Source organism: Phalangium opilio, unplaced genomic scaffold (genome assembly GCF_054372755.1).
Source record: "Phalangium opilio isolate 3A_F unplaced genomic scaffold, DU_Popi_V2 ptg000360l_1, whole genome shotgun sequence".
Lineage (NCBI taxonomy): Eukaryota > Metazoa > Arthropoda > Arachnida > Opiliones > Phalangiidae > Phalangium > Phalangium opilio.
Window position 1 is genome coordinate 64,897 of NW_028324230.1, and position 14,760 is coordinate 79,656.

Here is a 14,760-nt window from a genome sequence, read left to right on the forward strand (position 1 = left end):
CTCAACTCTACACGCTTCGTCTCGGAACCGGTGAAAAACCACGATGTCCCCGGTGCGTCGTTTGCCTCGAAAAACGCTAATATTTCGGCCTTTCTTTGGTAGAGTTCGTGGAAGTCCGACTCCGCTAGCGTGATCCCCGTAGAACTATTTCGGCACCCCAGTCGTACGTCGAGATCCGGCGTAACCTCGATGCCTTTTTCCGACGATATGGGGAAGAACGTTGTGGCGGACATTCTGTCCAATTCAAAATTGTTAATTTGGGATAGACTAATCTGCTGAATGTCTGAACGTCTGAACTGCTGAAAATAGTAGAATTCCTACTATAAAATTCTCCCATCCTACCAAACCGTAAACTGTCTGAACCTTTTTGACTATTTTGCTGAAATGCCGAATTCTGAACAGTGAACATTGAAATTAAAGTAAAAGAGATCGTCTGAACCTTTTTGACTATTTTGCTGAAATGCTGAATTCTGAACCGTGAATTTTAAAAATGGAGTAAAATTTAGACCGTCTGAACTTTTTTGACTATTTTGCTGAAATGCTGAATTCTGAACCGTGAATTTTGAAATTAATGTAAGATAGAGACCGTCTGAACTTTTTTGACTATTTTGCTGAAATGCCGAATTCTGAACCGAAATTAATGTAAGATAGAGACCGTCTGAACTTTTTTGACTATTTTGCTGAAATGCTGAATTCTGAACCGTGAATTTTGAAAATGAAGTAGAATGTAGACCGTCTGAACTTTTTTGACTATTTTACTGTAATGCCGAATTCTGAACCGAAATTAATGTAAGATAGAGACCGTCTGAACTTTTTTGACTATTTTGCTGAATAGCTGAATTCTGAACCGTGAATTTTGAAAATGAAGTAGAATGGAGACCGTCTGAACTTTTTTGACTATTTTGCTGAAATGCCGAATTCTGAACCATGAATTTTGAAAATGAAGTAGAATGGAGACCGTCTGAAATTTTTTGACTATTTTGCTGAAATGGTGAATTCTGAACCGTGAATTTTGAAAATGAAGTAGAATGGAGACCGTCTGAACTTTTTTGACTATTTTGCTGAAATGCCGAATCTGAACCGAAATTAATGTAAGATAGAGACCGTCTGAACTTTTTTGACTATTTTGCTGAAATGCTGAATTCTGAACCATGAATTTTGAAAATGAAGTAGAATGGAGACCGTCTGAACTTTTTGGACTATTTTGCTGAAATTCCGAATTTTGAACCGAAATTAATGTAAGATAGAGACTGTCTGAACTTTTTTGACTATTTTGCTGAAATGCCGAATTCTGAACCAAAATTAATGTAAGATAGAGACCGTCTGAACTTTTTTGACTATTTTGCTGAAATGCTGAATTCTGAACCGTGAATTTTGAAAATGAAGTAGAATGTAGACCGTCTGAACTTTTTTGACTATTTTACTGTAATGCCGAATTCTGAACCGAAATTAATGTTAGATAGAGACCGTCTGAACTTTTTTGTCTATTTTGCTGAATAGCTGAATTCTGAACCGTGAATTTTGAAAATGAAGTAGAATGGAGACCGTCTGAACCTTTTTGACTATTTTGCTGAAATGCCGAATTCTGAACCGAAATTAATGTAAGATAGAGACCGTCTGAACGTTTTTGACTATTTCGCTGAAATGCTGAATTCTGAACCATGAATTTTGAAAATGAAGTAGAATGGAGACCGTCTGAAATTTTTTGACTATTTTGCTGAAATGGTGAATTCTGAACCGTGAATTTTAAAAATGAAGTAGAATGGAGACCGTCTGAACTTTTTTGACTATTTTGCTGAAATGCCGAATTCTGAACCGAAATTAATGTAAGATAGAGACCGTCTGAACGTTTTTGACTATTTTGCTGAAATGCTGAATTCTGAACCGTGAATTTTGAAAATGAAGTAGAATGGAGACCGTCTGAACGTTTTTGACTATTTTGCTGAAATGCCGAATTCTGAACCGAAATTAATGTAAGATAGAGACCGTCTGAACGTTTTTGACTATTTTGCTGAAATGCCGAATTCTGAATCGAAATTAATGTAAGATAGTGACCGTCTGAACTTTTTTGACTATTTTGATGAAATGCCGAATTCTGAACCGAAATTAATGTAAGATAGAGACCGTCTGAACTTTTTTGACAATTTTGCTGAATAGCTGAATTCTGAACCGTGAATTTTGAAAATGAAGTAGAATATGTAGACCGTCTGAACTTTTTTGACTATTTTACTGAAATGCCGAATTCTGAACCGAAATTAATGTAAGATAGAGACCGTCTGAACTTTTTTGACTATTTTGCTGAATAGCTGAATTCTGAACCGTGAATTTTGAAAATGAAGTAGAATGGAGACCGTCTGAACCTTTTTGACTATTTTGCTGAAATGCCGAATTCGGAACCGAAATTAATGTAAGATAGAGACCGTCTGAACGTTTTTGACTATTTTGCTGAAATGCTGAATTCTGAACCATGAATTTTGAAAATGAAGTAGAATGGAGACCGTCTGAAATTTTTTGACTATTTTGCTGAAATGGTGAATTCTGAACCGTGAATTTTGAAAATGAAGTAGAATGGAGACCGTCTGAACTTTTTTGACTATTTTGCTGAAATGCCGAATTCTGAACCGAAATTAATGTAAGATAGAGACCGTCTGAACGTTTTTGACAATTTTGCTGAAATGCCGAATTCTTAACCGAAATTAATGTAAGATAGAGACCGTCTGAACTTTTTTACTATTTTGCTGAAATGGTGAATTCTGAACCGTGAATTTTGAAAATGAAGTAGAATGGAGACCGTCTGAACTTTTTTGACTATTCTGCTGAAATACCGAATTCTGAACCGAAATTAATGTAAGATAGAGACCGTCTGAACTTTTTTGACTATTTTGCCGAAATGCTGAATTCTGAACCGTGAATTTTGAAAATGAAGTAGAATGTAGACCGTCTGAACTTTTTTGACTATTTTACTGAAATGCCGAATTCTGAACCGAAATTAATGTTAGATAGAGACCGTCTGAACTTTTTTGTCTATTTTGCTGAATAGCTGAATTCTGAACCGTGAATTTTGAAAATGAAGTAGAATGGAGACCGTCTGAACCTTTTTGACTATTTTGCTGAAATGCCGAATTCTGAACCGAAATTAATGTAAGATAGAGACCGTCTGAACGTTTTTGACTATTTTGCTGAAATGCCGAATTCTGAATCGAAATTAATGTAAGATAGAGACCGTCTGAACTTTTTTGACTATTTTACTGAAATGCCGAATTCTGAACCGAAATTAATGTAAGATAGAGACCGTCTGAACTTTATTGACTATTTTGCTGAATAGCTGAATTCTGAACCGTGAATTTTGAAAATGAAGTAGAATGGAGACCGTCTGAACCTTTTTGACTATTTTGCTGAAATGCCGAATTCGGAACCGAAATTAATGTAAGATAGAGACCGTCTGAACGTTTTTGACTATTTTGCTGAAATGCTGAATTCTGAACCATGAATTTTGAAAATGAAGTAGAATGGAGACCGTCTGAAATTTTTTGACTATTTTGCTGAAATGGTGAATTCTGAACCGTGAATTTTGAAAATGAAGTAGAATGGAGACCGTCTGAACTTTTTTGACTATTTTGCTGAAATGCCGAATTCTGAACCGAAATTAATGTAAGATAGAGACCGTCTGAACGTTTTTGACAATTTTGCTGAAATGCCGAATTCTTAACCGAAATTAATGTAAGATAGAGACCGTCTGAACTTTTTTGACTATTTTGCTGAAATGGTGAATTCTGAACCGTGAATTTTGAAAATGAAGTAGAATGGAGACCGTCTGAACTTTTTTGACTATTCTGCTGAAATACCGAATTCTGAACCGAAATTAATGTAAGATAGAGACCGTCTGAACCTTTTTGACTATTTTGCCGAAATGGTGAATTCTGAACCGTGAATTTTGAAAATGAAGTAGAATGGAGACCGTTTGAATATTTTGCTGAAATGCCGAATTCTGAACCGTGAATTTTGAAAATGAAAATGAAAATAGTGTAACAATGTTACGCCTTTTCTAAAATATTGTTGTTTATCTTCATTGACTTCCCAAATAATAATATTGTTTTTCCAAACAATTACTGTTTACAATTATCTACTTCCGAAATAAAATAACCTTTCTCAAATTATAATATGCCTTTTCCAAAAAATTACTGTTTACAAAATAACCTTTCTCGAATTATAATATGCCTTTTCCCAAAAAATACTGTTTAGAATTATCTTCTTCCGAAATAAACTAACCTTTCTCAAATAATAAAATGCCTTTTCCAAAAAATTACTGTTTAGAATTATCTACTTCCGAAATAAAATAACCTTTCTCCTCCATTCTACTTCATTTTCAAAATTCACGGTTCAGAATTCAGCATTTGAGCAAAATAGCCAAAAAAGTTCAGACGGTCTCTATCTTACATTAATTTCGGTTCAGAATTCGGCATTTCAGCAAAATAGTCAAAAATGTTCAGACGGTCTCCATTCTACTTCATTTTCAAAATTCACGGTTCAGAATTCGGCATTTCAGCAAAATAGTCAAAAAAGTTCAGACGGTCTCCATTCTACTTCATTTTCAAAATTCACGGTTCAGAAATCGGCATTTCAGCAAAATAGTCAAAAAAGTTCAGACGGTCTGCATCTTACATTAATTTCAAAATTCACGGTTCAGAATTCAGCATTTCAGCAAAATAGTCAAAAAGGTTCAGACGGTCTCCATTCTACTTCATTTTCAAAATTCACGGTTCATAATTCGGCATTTCAGCAAAATAGTCAAAAACGTTCAGATGGTCTGCATCTTACATTAATTTCAAAATTCACGGTTCAGAATTCAGCATTTCAGCAAAATAGTCAAAAAAGTTCAGACGGTCTGCATCTTACATTAATTTCAAAATTCACGGTTCAGAATTCAGCATTTCAGCAAAATAGTCAAAAAAGTTCAGACGGTCTCTATCTTACATTAATTTCGGTTCAGAATTCGGCATTTAAGCAAAATAGTCAAAAAAGTTCAGACGGTCTCCATTCTACTTCATTTTCAAAATTCACGGTTCAGAATTCGGCATTTCAGCAAAATAGTCAAAAAAGTTCAGACGGTCTCCATTCTACTTCATTTTCAAAATTCAAGGTTCAGAATTCAGCATTTCAGCAAAATAGTCAAAAAGTTCAGACGGTCTCTCTCTATCTTAGATTAATTTCAAAGTTCACGGTTCAGAATTCAGCATTTCAGCAAAATAGTCAAAAAAGTTCAGACGGTCTCTATCTTACATTAATTTCAAAGTTCATGGTTCAGAATTCTGCATTTCAGCAAAATAGTCAAAAACGTTCAGACAGTTTATGGTTTGGTAGGATGGGAGAATTTTATAGTAGGAATTCTACTATTTTCAGCAGTTCAGACGTTCAGACATTCAGCAGATTAGTCGATCCCTGTTAATTTACAATTACAAATAAATTTACAATTACTTTCGGTCTTTAAAAAATTTTACTTACATTGTACTTGTCGGTCTTCTGGAACTTGCTGGTCTTCTGGTTCTTCTTGGTCTCCTTCTTTGAACTTTGAGGTTGGAATGATTTTCTACTTTGGTTAGTCTGGCTATTTATAGTGCCATTATATTCTACGTCATTGTAGTTTTAACTGTGCATTATTGGGGGTGAGTAATGGGTTTTCTGGGGCGCCACATGTTGCAATCGGGGGATAGAATATTTTTCCATGGCGTTGGTTTTCCCCGGGTTTTCCATGACGCCCTTTTCCGGGGTTTTACCCCCACAAGATAATTTCATTTTTAAACTTTCACCACACTAGAATTGAACTGATTTGAATTCCGAGTTTTTATTTTTCTTATCCCTTATCTTAGTGTTTGTGATAAAATTAAACTTCTCGAAAGATCCAGCGTCACTGGCGCCATCTGCTTCCCCCTCGCACCGCTCGCGGTGCGTGCACCGCCCCTGCCTTCCACAGTGCTTGGCCTGGGAGACTCTTATGAACCCTACTTATAACCTTTCCAATACTGCTGTATCACCCATGTTAATTGGTGTGCGGAGTTTTGTGGGCGGGGCTTCGTCACTTCTCATCATTCTGACATATATTTACGTGTCACTTCGATGGTTGGTAGCCTGGTAGCATCGCGAGTTCCTAGGCACGGCGAGATAGATTATTAGTGAGCTAAAATTTTTCAAACATAATCACTTATCTAGCTCTCCCACAAAAGTTGGTTTTAGCGACGTATTGTTAGTTAAAAACTCTCAATTTTTTTAACAGACTGTAATTTCCCACATGGGCATAATTGCCCGATGTTACCTTAGTGGGCTGTTTTCTTAGAACCATTTTCCTCGAATCATAACCTTAAAACTAAATCGCTTATATTTTCGAATAACAAAATAGCCTTTTACTAATAAGTAGCATCAAAAACTCGTTTATTAACAACCAATCGAAGATTGACCCGACAAATTTTTATGTTACCTTAATTTTTAAAGGTCTGTCAATATCTCAAGAAGCTCCAACGTTCATTCAAGAACCACCGGTGACGGTGGACTTTGCAAACTCAACGGGGGCGGTGATTCCGTGTTCAGCGCGGGGAATCCGTCTCCAGTCATCAGTTGGATCGTGGCGGAAGGCACGAACAGTTGCTCGAACTTAGCGGCCATCGACGTCCTCGGACTAATAGCGTTTTCCTTTGGGTCCTCGCGGAGCGCTCCCATGGAGGAATAAAACCAGGAGATCCTATTCTTCAAAAACAGTCTTTAACGAAGCTGGAAACTACTACTACCATTTTTATTGCTCCTTGGGAGCGCTCCGCGAGGACCCAAAGGAAAACGCTATAAGACACGTCAGGCAAGATGGTGCCTTGGTCTTTCCACCTCCACCTTTCAACTCCGATAACTACAAACAAGAAGTTCATTCGGCCACCTACAGGTGTCTCGCTTACAATTCCGTCAGGGTCACTGGAAGCCGGAATGTTCGAATCAGAGGAGGTACGAACAATTTTGACTTAATTGTGTTCGCAACAGATGAAAAAATTACTGTAGCTGAAATTTAAATACCTTCATAAAATATTATAGCAAAGTATAGTAGTAAGTTTATGACAAACACCAACCTTGAAGTCTTCAAATCCAAAAACTTCTAAATGCTCAAAAGTTTTATGATTTCTTCTTTGATTTTAAGTTTTCTTCCCAGAGATTTCTCCAAGTTTTGGATTTTTAGCTGATATTTGTGACTTTCTCGGAAATTCCTTGGTTTCTGCAAATATATCGTGATATATTATGTCAAAGCCTAGTCTAATTGTCTGTGAGGTACAAAGGAAAAGCCCAGTTCACAATATACTCTCATTTATCCATACACACAGGTCTTATATTAGACAGTTTCCTATATGTATAAATTTTCGGGGTCGATGATCTCATTTATTACAGTGTTATGAAAGGGAGGGGGAGGTTTGAACGCTTATTGTAACAAAAAATTGTTTATCTTTCTCCACACGCACACGTGACACGCACGAAAGAAAGATATCAAGCAATCAAGCCTTTATGAATGGCGTCGGGGCTGGGGGAGACGTAGAAGAGACGCTGTTCTATAGTTGTTTGCTGGATAGTTTGTTAAGGATCTTGCTAATTATATTAATATTGGGTTTGTCATAAAAAATTGCTATTCTCCGTCAGCCCTTCTCGGGTGTCATATTATTTGTTGAGGCGTCGTCCCACTCCGGAAAAAAGATGTTGCTTGGCGGCAGATGTTGTTTCATTTCGGGGCGGTGAAGGCCAGGGCCAAGGCTTACCAATGAGAAATCGATTCGTATACCCGACTTGAAGGCTCGAACGCCAGCGAGCAGAACCCTTAATTACGTTATTATCTAGTAATCAGTAATAAAAACCCAATATATCAGCGAAGGGAAAAGAAATAGCAATTGCTCCCACTACGGAAAACTATTTCAGTGTAGGGCTTCGTATAATGTTGTTAAATTTATATTTTTTGAAATGGGAGCTTTGAAATTGGCTTAAACAAAACAGTTGCGTTGATTTCAAACCCATTTTCTAACCAATCAAAATTCTTTGCGGGACGAAGCTTCTTTTGACGTCATAATAGGGTAAATTTTTTATCACCCATTTGGAGTTCTTTTTAACTCGACGCCAGTCGCCATTGCCAGATTTGCATGTTACCAAATTCAGAGCCTGAATTATCCAACCGCATTTGATCACAAGTGGCTTTTGCCAGGTTTGTAAGTTGTAAACCTTTTGAATTTCAATCTCTCTGACCGGCATTTAGTAGTAGTAACTTAGTAAGATGCGGAATTATAATAAAAATCAGAGGCCAAGGCTTACGTTCTTGTGGCTCCGAGACCTAATTCCAACTCGTGCCACGTGACTATCGGTTGACCGCCTTTTTTGGCCGGAATTCGGTCGTATGTGGGAACTGAAATAAAATCTTGCCGTCGAAGGCCTGCGCAAAAGTAAAATTTTTAACGCAGCACCAAAGTTTTCCATCGTTATTTTCGGTGACGTGCGAACCTAGCTTTAGGTGTCTTTATTTTGTCAGCGCAGGAAATACCCGTCTTGTTATGGGTCTTTTAAAATGAATAGACGGTCAAACTTGTGTGGAATCCATAAATTACGAGTATTAATTATCTTCGCTTTACATCAAAAAATATGCGAGCAACTCGAGAGCTTGGTAAATTCTGAGAAAAATTGTTAAACGTCAAACAGGCTATAACGAAATGGAGAGTTCACGGTGCGTAACCCTTTAATCAGCGGGGCACGAAGCGTCCCGTATAAAACTGACAGTTCTGGTGTCACGATTGACTGATCAACGCTGTTCGTCGTCTTGTACACCAATTAGATTCCTTATAGAACAGACCATAAACCATCGATTTTGTTAAAGCTAGCTCTAGCTATACATGGTATTATGGCCAGAGTCAAGTTTAATTCTTGGCTTTCATAAAAGCACTTGCCAATCAAAATTTCTCTATCGGTCATTTTTGTGCCATTATTTAAGACGGAGAACTCCATAGACTCAGCTAGCCGAAATGAAGAAAGCACGATAAACTGTAGTCTGCTAGGTTTGGTCTAATCTTACCTAATATATTTAGGTGATGTAAGACACGGTCAGAAAATTAGAAATAAGAATGGAAGTAACAGGGGGGGAACGTGAACGTGTGATTCATCATTGAAAGAGAGAGCGGGATGGAAGGGAACTGGAGGTGGGCCATGAGCTCGAATGAAACTCTACCTTGCGCACGTCCCAACCCTTCGATAGGCGATTGTTATTGTGCTGCTGCGTAGCGCCATTGTATTTGTATGAGAATTACCGTATATTTTTAGACACAGGGGGCATCCTTGAGGTTTGATGCCGTACGACTGTTTTAAAACGCTGAGGGTGCTGGTAGCACATGGTTGCCAGAGATGGAGGTGCAGAAGTTACTTTATAAGTATGCAGATTTCGACTCAATCCCACTCTCCTTTAATATTCACCTTGCTTCTGAGACAAAAAAAAAACATGTTTACTGCCTTCCTTCCCCGTGGTATAGTAGGAGTAAAAAGTCGTTTCTCAGAAAGGTCAAGGTCCCGAATGCCTCTTGAGCCCAAGTATCTTGGGTCTTATGCAACAAGCCATTATCAATTCCTACCACCACAACTGTCTGGCGAAGCTTGCCGGACTGGACTAATTATAGACAGACCCTCAATAAGTATAATAAAGCCATCCGGGAGGCCAAGAGGAACTCCTGGAGGGACTTTTGCGGTAGCATCTCTGATGCCCCCGCTACTGCCAAGATCATGAAGATCCTGGCTCATGATAACACTCACCAGCTCAGCACCATCAAGGTGGCAGAAGGTGAGTTTACCAAGTCAGGGACTGATACCCTTAAGCATATGCTTAAGGTACACTTTCCGGACTCCAAGGCTTTTGACCTCACAGGCACTGACGCTCCCCCCGTGCACTTTCGGAGAGCACATAGGGCGGACTGGGGCATCGCCAATAAGATAGTTACATACTCTAGACTTCAGTGGGCTGTAAACTCGTTTCAGCCCTATAAGTCCCCTGGCCCAGATGGCGTCTTTCTCGCCCTCCTTCAGGAAGGCATAGACGCCATTGGCCCTTATTTAAAAAATACAGAAATACTAGCTGTTACCCGCGGCGTCGCTCGCGTGTAATAAGAACTTCCATCAAAATGATATAAAGAATGAATAGAGTTTACTAATGACTAATATTTTTGTAGCACCCTAGGAGAAAAGGCACTCGGCATTGCTCGTCAGACCGTCGGGAGATTTTTTATTACTTTTCATGCAGACATTTTTCCATAAAAAGGGTTTTTAAGTTTTTACCCGCCATTTAATAAGATGGCAACAAATCGAACCGGAAGACCATTCAGCCCGTCTATAGGCTAAAGGAAACCAGTGTACTAAATATTTGCGAAATCGGTTGAAACGCGCGGACTTTGTTACAAAGAGAAGATTTTTTACATTTCTTGGCGTAATTTTTTAAGATGGCAGCGGATTGGAAAAATCTTTCTTAGTACGCGGCTTCTACTTATGAGTAACGTTCCTGCAAATTTTGAGCCTCCTAGGGCAAGCGGTTTGGGCTGGGCGTTGATTATCAGTCAGTCAGTCTGTCAGTTAGTCAGGACTTTGATTTATATAGATATAGATTTTTAAATCTTCGAGGCGAAATACGAAATCGAAGATCAATTCCGAACGTTTTGAGTAAATTGAGAAATATCTGCGAAAACGAGAAAATCTTTAGTTCTTTTTGGAAATGTCGATCCCCACCCTAAATCGCTTGTGTTTTTCTAGACGCGAGACTCGCCTGATAAGCGTACGTCAATTTTGAGGCTCAATTCATTTTGGGCGCGATCATTCGTCTGGAAATTCGATACGCCTTGGATATGAGGCACTGCCATACTTTTTTATTAAACCATCCATCAAGTTAAGCTAGCCTAGGCTGTCCAACTCGAATAGCAATAAAGAATAAAGTTTTTACGCAAGCCGCCAACGCTAAAGGTTTACGACAAGGCACCAACGACCATTTGAATGTGGACACTGATCTAAGCACGTACCTCTCTTTTATTGGAAATTATATTAAAGAGATAAAATTGTCTTAGGTAATTCCTGAAACGGTCAGGCAATAAAATAGCCTGTTTGACGATGACTTTACAGTTATTGTCGACCTGATAAGGTGCGTTCATTCGCATCTACCGAGAGATTTGCGACTGATTTTTATCGCTGAACGCGGTTTAAAATTTTGAGTCGCCAAGTCTTAAGCAAAGTTATCATAGTTCCAGATTCTCAGGCTTTCGATTTGCTATTTTGTTATAAGGATACTAAAAAACCGAAATATTCCAGAAATTGAGGTAATGATAAGGATATAGTGACCCTATCGTTAAAATAGTCGGTGGTAAACGATCTTTAAAACCAAGCTCGGCTGCATGGGAATGATGGCGTTTTAGCAGTTTCCTAAAGATCAAAAGATGAATATTAGAATCCATCTATTGGGAACCGCAATTATGAATTCTTCTATCTTACTTCTTATAATAACTTTCCGTACTTCTCAATATTCAGATGAATGTCTTGATTTGAATGGTCGTTGCCGGTGCATGGTAATTTGCGGTGAAGGATAGGCCTATAAAATTTCCAACTGGAAGAGGTTCTAAAAAGCTTGCTTAGGAAACTATATGCTAATCAGATAGGAGCTTCTATAGCGAAGCTAAATCGCACCCAGCTCATGTTCGTGATATGATTATGCTTCTTTATTCTCAATACCTTCGACGCCTAAACTTAATAAATTTATTTATAAGCTAATATATTCGCGATCCAAAATATTGCTGCGATCGAATATCAGAATTCTCAAGAAAGTATTTTAGCCACATCGTATATACGATGGGCTATTAGTTTGACCTGGTGTGTAGAAGAAGATGAAGATGAAGAAGATGATGATGAAGATGTTTCGTTCGTTATTTTTAAATAGTACTTCGTAAAACCACTTCTAGGTGGCGCTGGCTCCATAATTTTTTTTCAACGATTATTAAATTTATAATATTTATTTTCTTCTCCACCACCACCGGGATTCGAACCCGGGACCTAGGGCACGCCAGCCTGTGCTTAGTGACTCGTGAGCTCCAAGAGAGAGAGGGATGGGAGAGATATAGAACCGGTCCGAAAGGCGAGGATTCTAGAGATGGGCAATTTTTTGGTTTCTTCTTAGCTGCAAGGTATCGATGGGACTAATAGTTTTACCCGAAGAGCAATGGTAGTAGTAGCATTAGTAATTAAATTAGTAACGGGCGTTGACGATATGTGATTCACTTTGCCAAGCAGCCATTGAAAAATTATTCCCCCTGACAGGTATATTAGGGGATATTTCACTACAAGTATATTTATTGTAGTATGGATAGCCTGAGTACGCAAACGATGTGGCTTAATTATGGGCTAGACCATCTTGTTTTCTATCTAGTGGCTTTGGCGTCATAAAAAATGCTGCAAAGTTTGGATATTAAACTCTATAAAGAAAGGAAAAACTGGGAGAGTGGTTTCCTTATTAATACAAAAAGCACTTAATGCGCAATTAAGCAATTGGATCATTAGGATTCTAGGATATTAAATTTACTCTGAAGATCTCCGCATTATTTAGAGTGAAGTAAGAGAGAGTGTGATACAGGTTTTTGTTGGATCAGTCTGCCATAAGTTAAAGGGCGTGTTTTTTGGGTCAGACTGGGTATGTATACTCGACCAAACCATTACAATTAAATAATTCGCAAATTTCATGAAATATATATTCTGAAAGTGGTATATTAATGGAAAATCGAAGATTTGTATTTTTTTCTCTTTCAAATTATCGATGTTTTATAATCATGTTTTTAAAATTGATCGCGCTAGTCCCTTCTTAAGTATCACTGCAACACAGGATAATAATACACCTCAAGGGTGCCAGTTTCGCACAATAGAACGTTGTAATTCTAAACAGGATGCAATGTTTTCTTCAATTTCGTCTCCCTCACACCATATTTTAAAACAGTGATAATTTTCAAATTTCGAGTGAACTTGATTTACCAGAATAAATTCAAATACGTCCCCGGCTAGCCCATCTTTAAACACTGAGCTCTGCGAAGTTCCGAATGTCCTTGATATCCTGTAATCCTAACAAGAAGTATTTACTATAAGAAGGCCTAAAAAGACGTTCGGTGCGCGCGTGGTATACGACAATATCCCCCCATGGGTGGGGGAGGCTGGAAACCAAGGCGGGACTTAATATTTTATCTTACTCTATGTTTTCCACCATCTATCTCTTTTACCTTCTCGTTAAGCCTTGGTTTGGTTTTTGGAACTCACGAACTCATAAGTTTAGAAACAATTATAGAACGAACGATTTTCACGTAGAGACACGTATTCAAAATCCATTAAGTTAGGTTCAAAACCTTTAACTAACTTCTTAATGGCAATTACACACCATTCGCGAACCGTTTCAGCACCGCTGGCAGCCTCCATTTTTTGTATACTTTGCTCGAGGACGTCGGAATACGTCATTTGCGTCTGTATGACCTATCCCCACGGGATCCAATAGGAATGCGCAGAGCAATGACGGACATGAAAGGGGTGGGGCTTACTTGTCCACTAACACCGGCGTAAGTGTAGAAGCGTAAAATCTCGCCACTTAGGTCTTCTTATAGTAAATTCCTTCTTGTCCTAACGATACTTTTGCTCGTGCTTAAAGCACATGCACGGTATAGCATCTCAAAGTTTTCCTATCGCCCATCGGGTTTATAAAATTTATTATTGTTTCAAATGTTCCATGGCTCTTTTACGCGAACTTCAGCTAGAATGGGAGAGCTCTGCCGAGCTGTGTATTAGGCGTGTTACTCGAAATATGAAAGATATAAAAACTCTAAGCTCGCCGAAAATGGATCGAGAAAAGCTGTACTAATATATTCGTGTCACGAGGGTCTTGGGGCACCGCTCCCCCGGCTCTAAATGAACTTGGCCATATATCAAAACACTGGCAATAGGATTATAAGTAACATAACAACAATAAGAATGAAAGACAATCAAAAATTAATGAAGGCCACGAAGATGTGTTAATTTCAGAGTAAAACGATTTAATTAAACCGAGCTTGTTAATTTATTTCGCCGCTAAAGAAATGTAACTTTCGTAGAAGCAATGAACCCTTGGAAACTGAGGTGAGAGAGCCATCACCCTCCGAGGAATTTTATATCATAGTGGTTAACCCTTCTTCATCTGGTTTCAGGCCATAACCCCAACATATATAAGTTGATAGGATATAAATCTTTTTATGGGAAATTTAACATTTCGGATATCAGTGGGAAGTAGATATCATATTTAATGTTGTTATGCTATTTAAGATCCTGGACTGTTGTGTTGTCCACTCGAGTTACTTTGAATGATTAGTTTCTATTTTGTCTTGACCGAAGCTGCTTTTACTGTGATTGATTAGTTCGATAAAAGTATATTCTTTAAATTGTACAATATAATTTCTACGCTGTTTTAAATATTACTTTTAAAAGAAGTCGGTTAAAATTAATTTCATGTTCTCACCAAAAATATATTACTGTAAATCAGGACAGCATTTTTTATAAATGGTGGGGTAAACATCTAACTAGCTTGAGGATGCATAACGTCTTGCTGTCAAGTCCCTATTAAATAAAGGTTTCAGTGTAGCTTGGTTAATTGAAGATATGGTTACAAAACGGATAAAGATTTGTATAACATTGCAGTAAGATTAGTTAAACGTAAAACTTTTGTCCATTTTA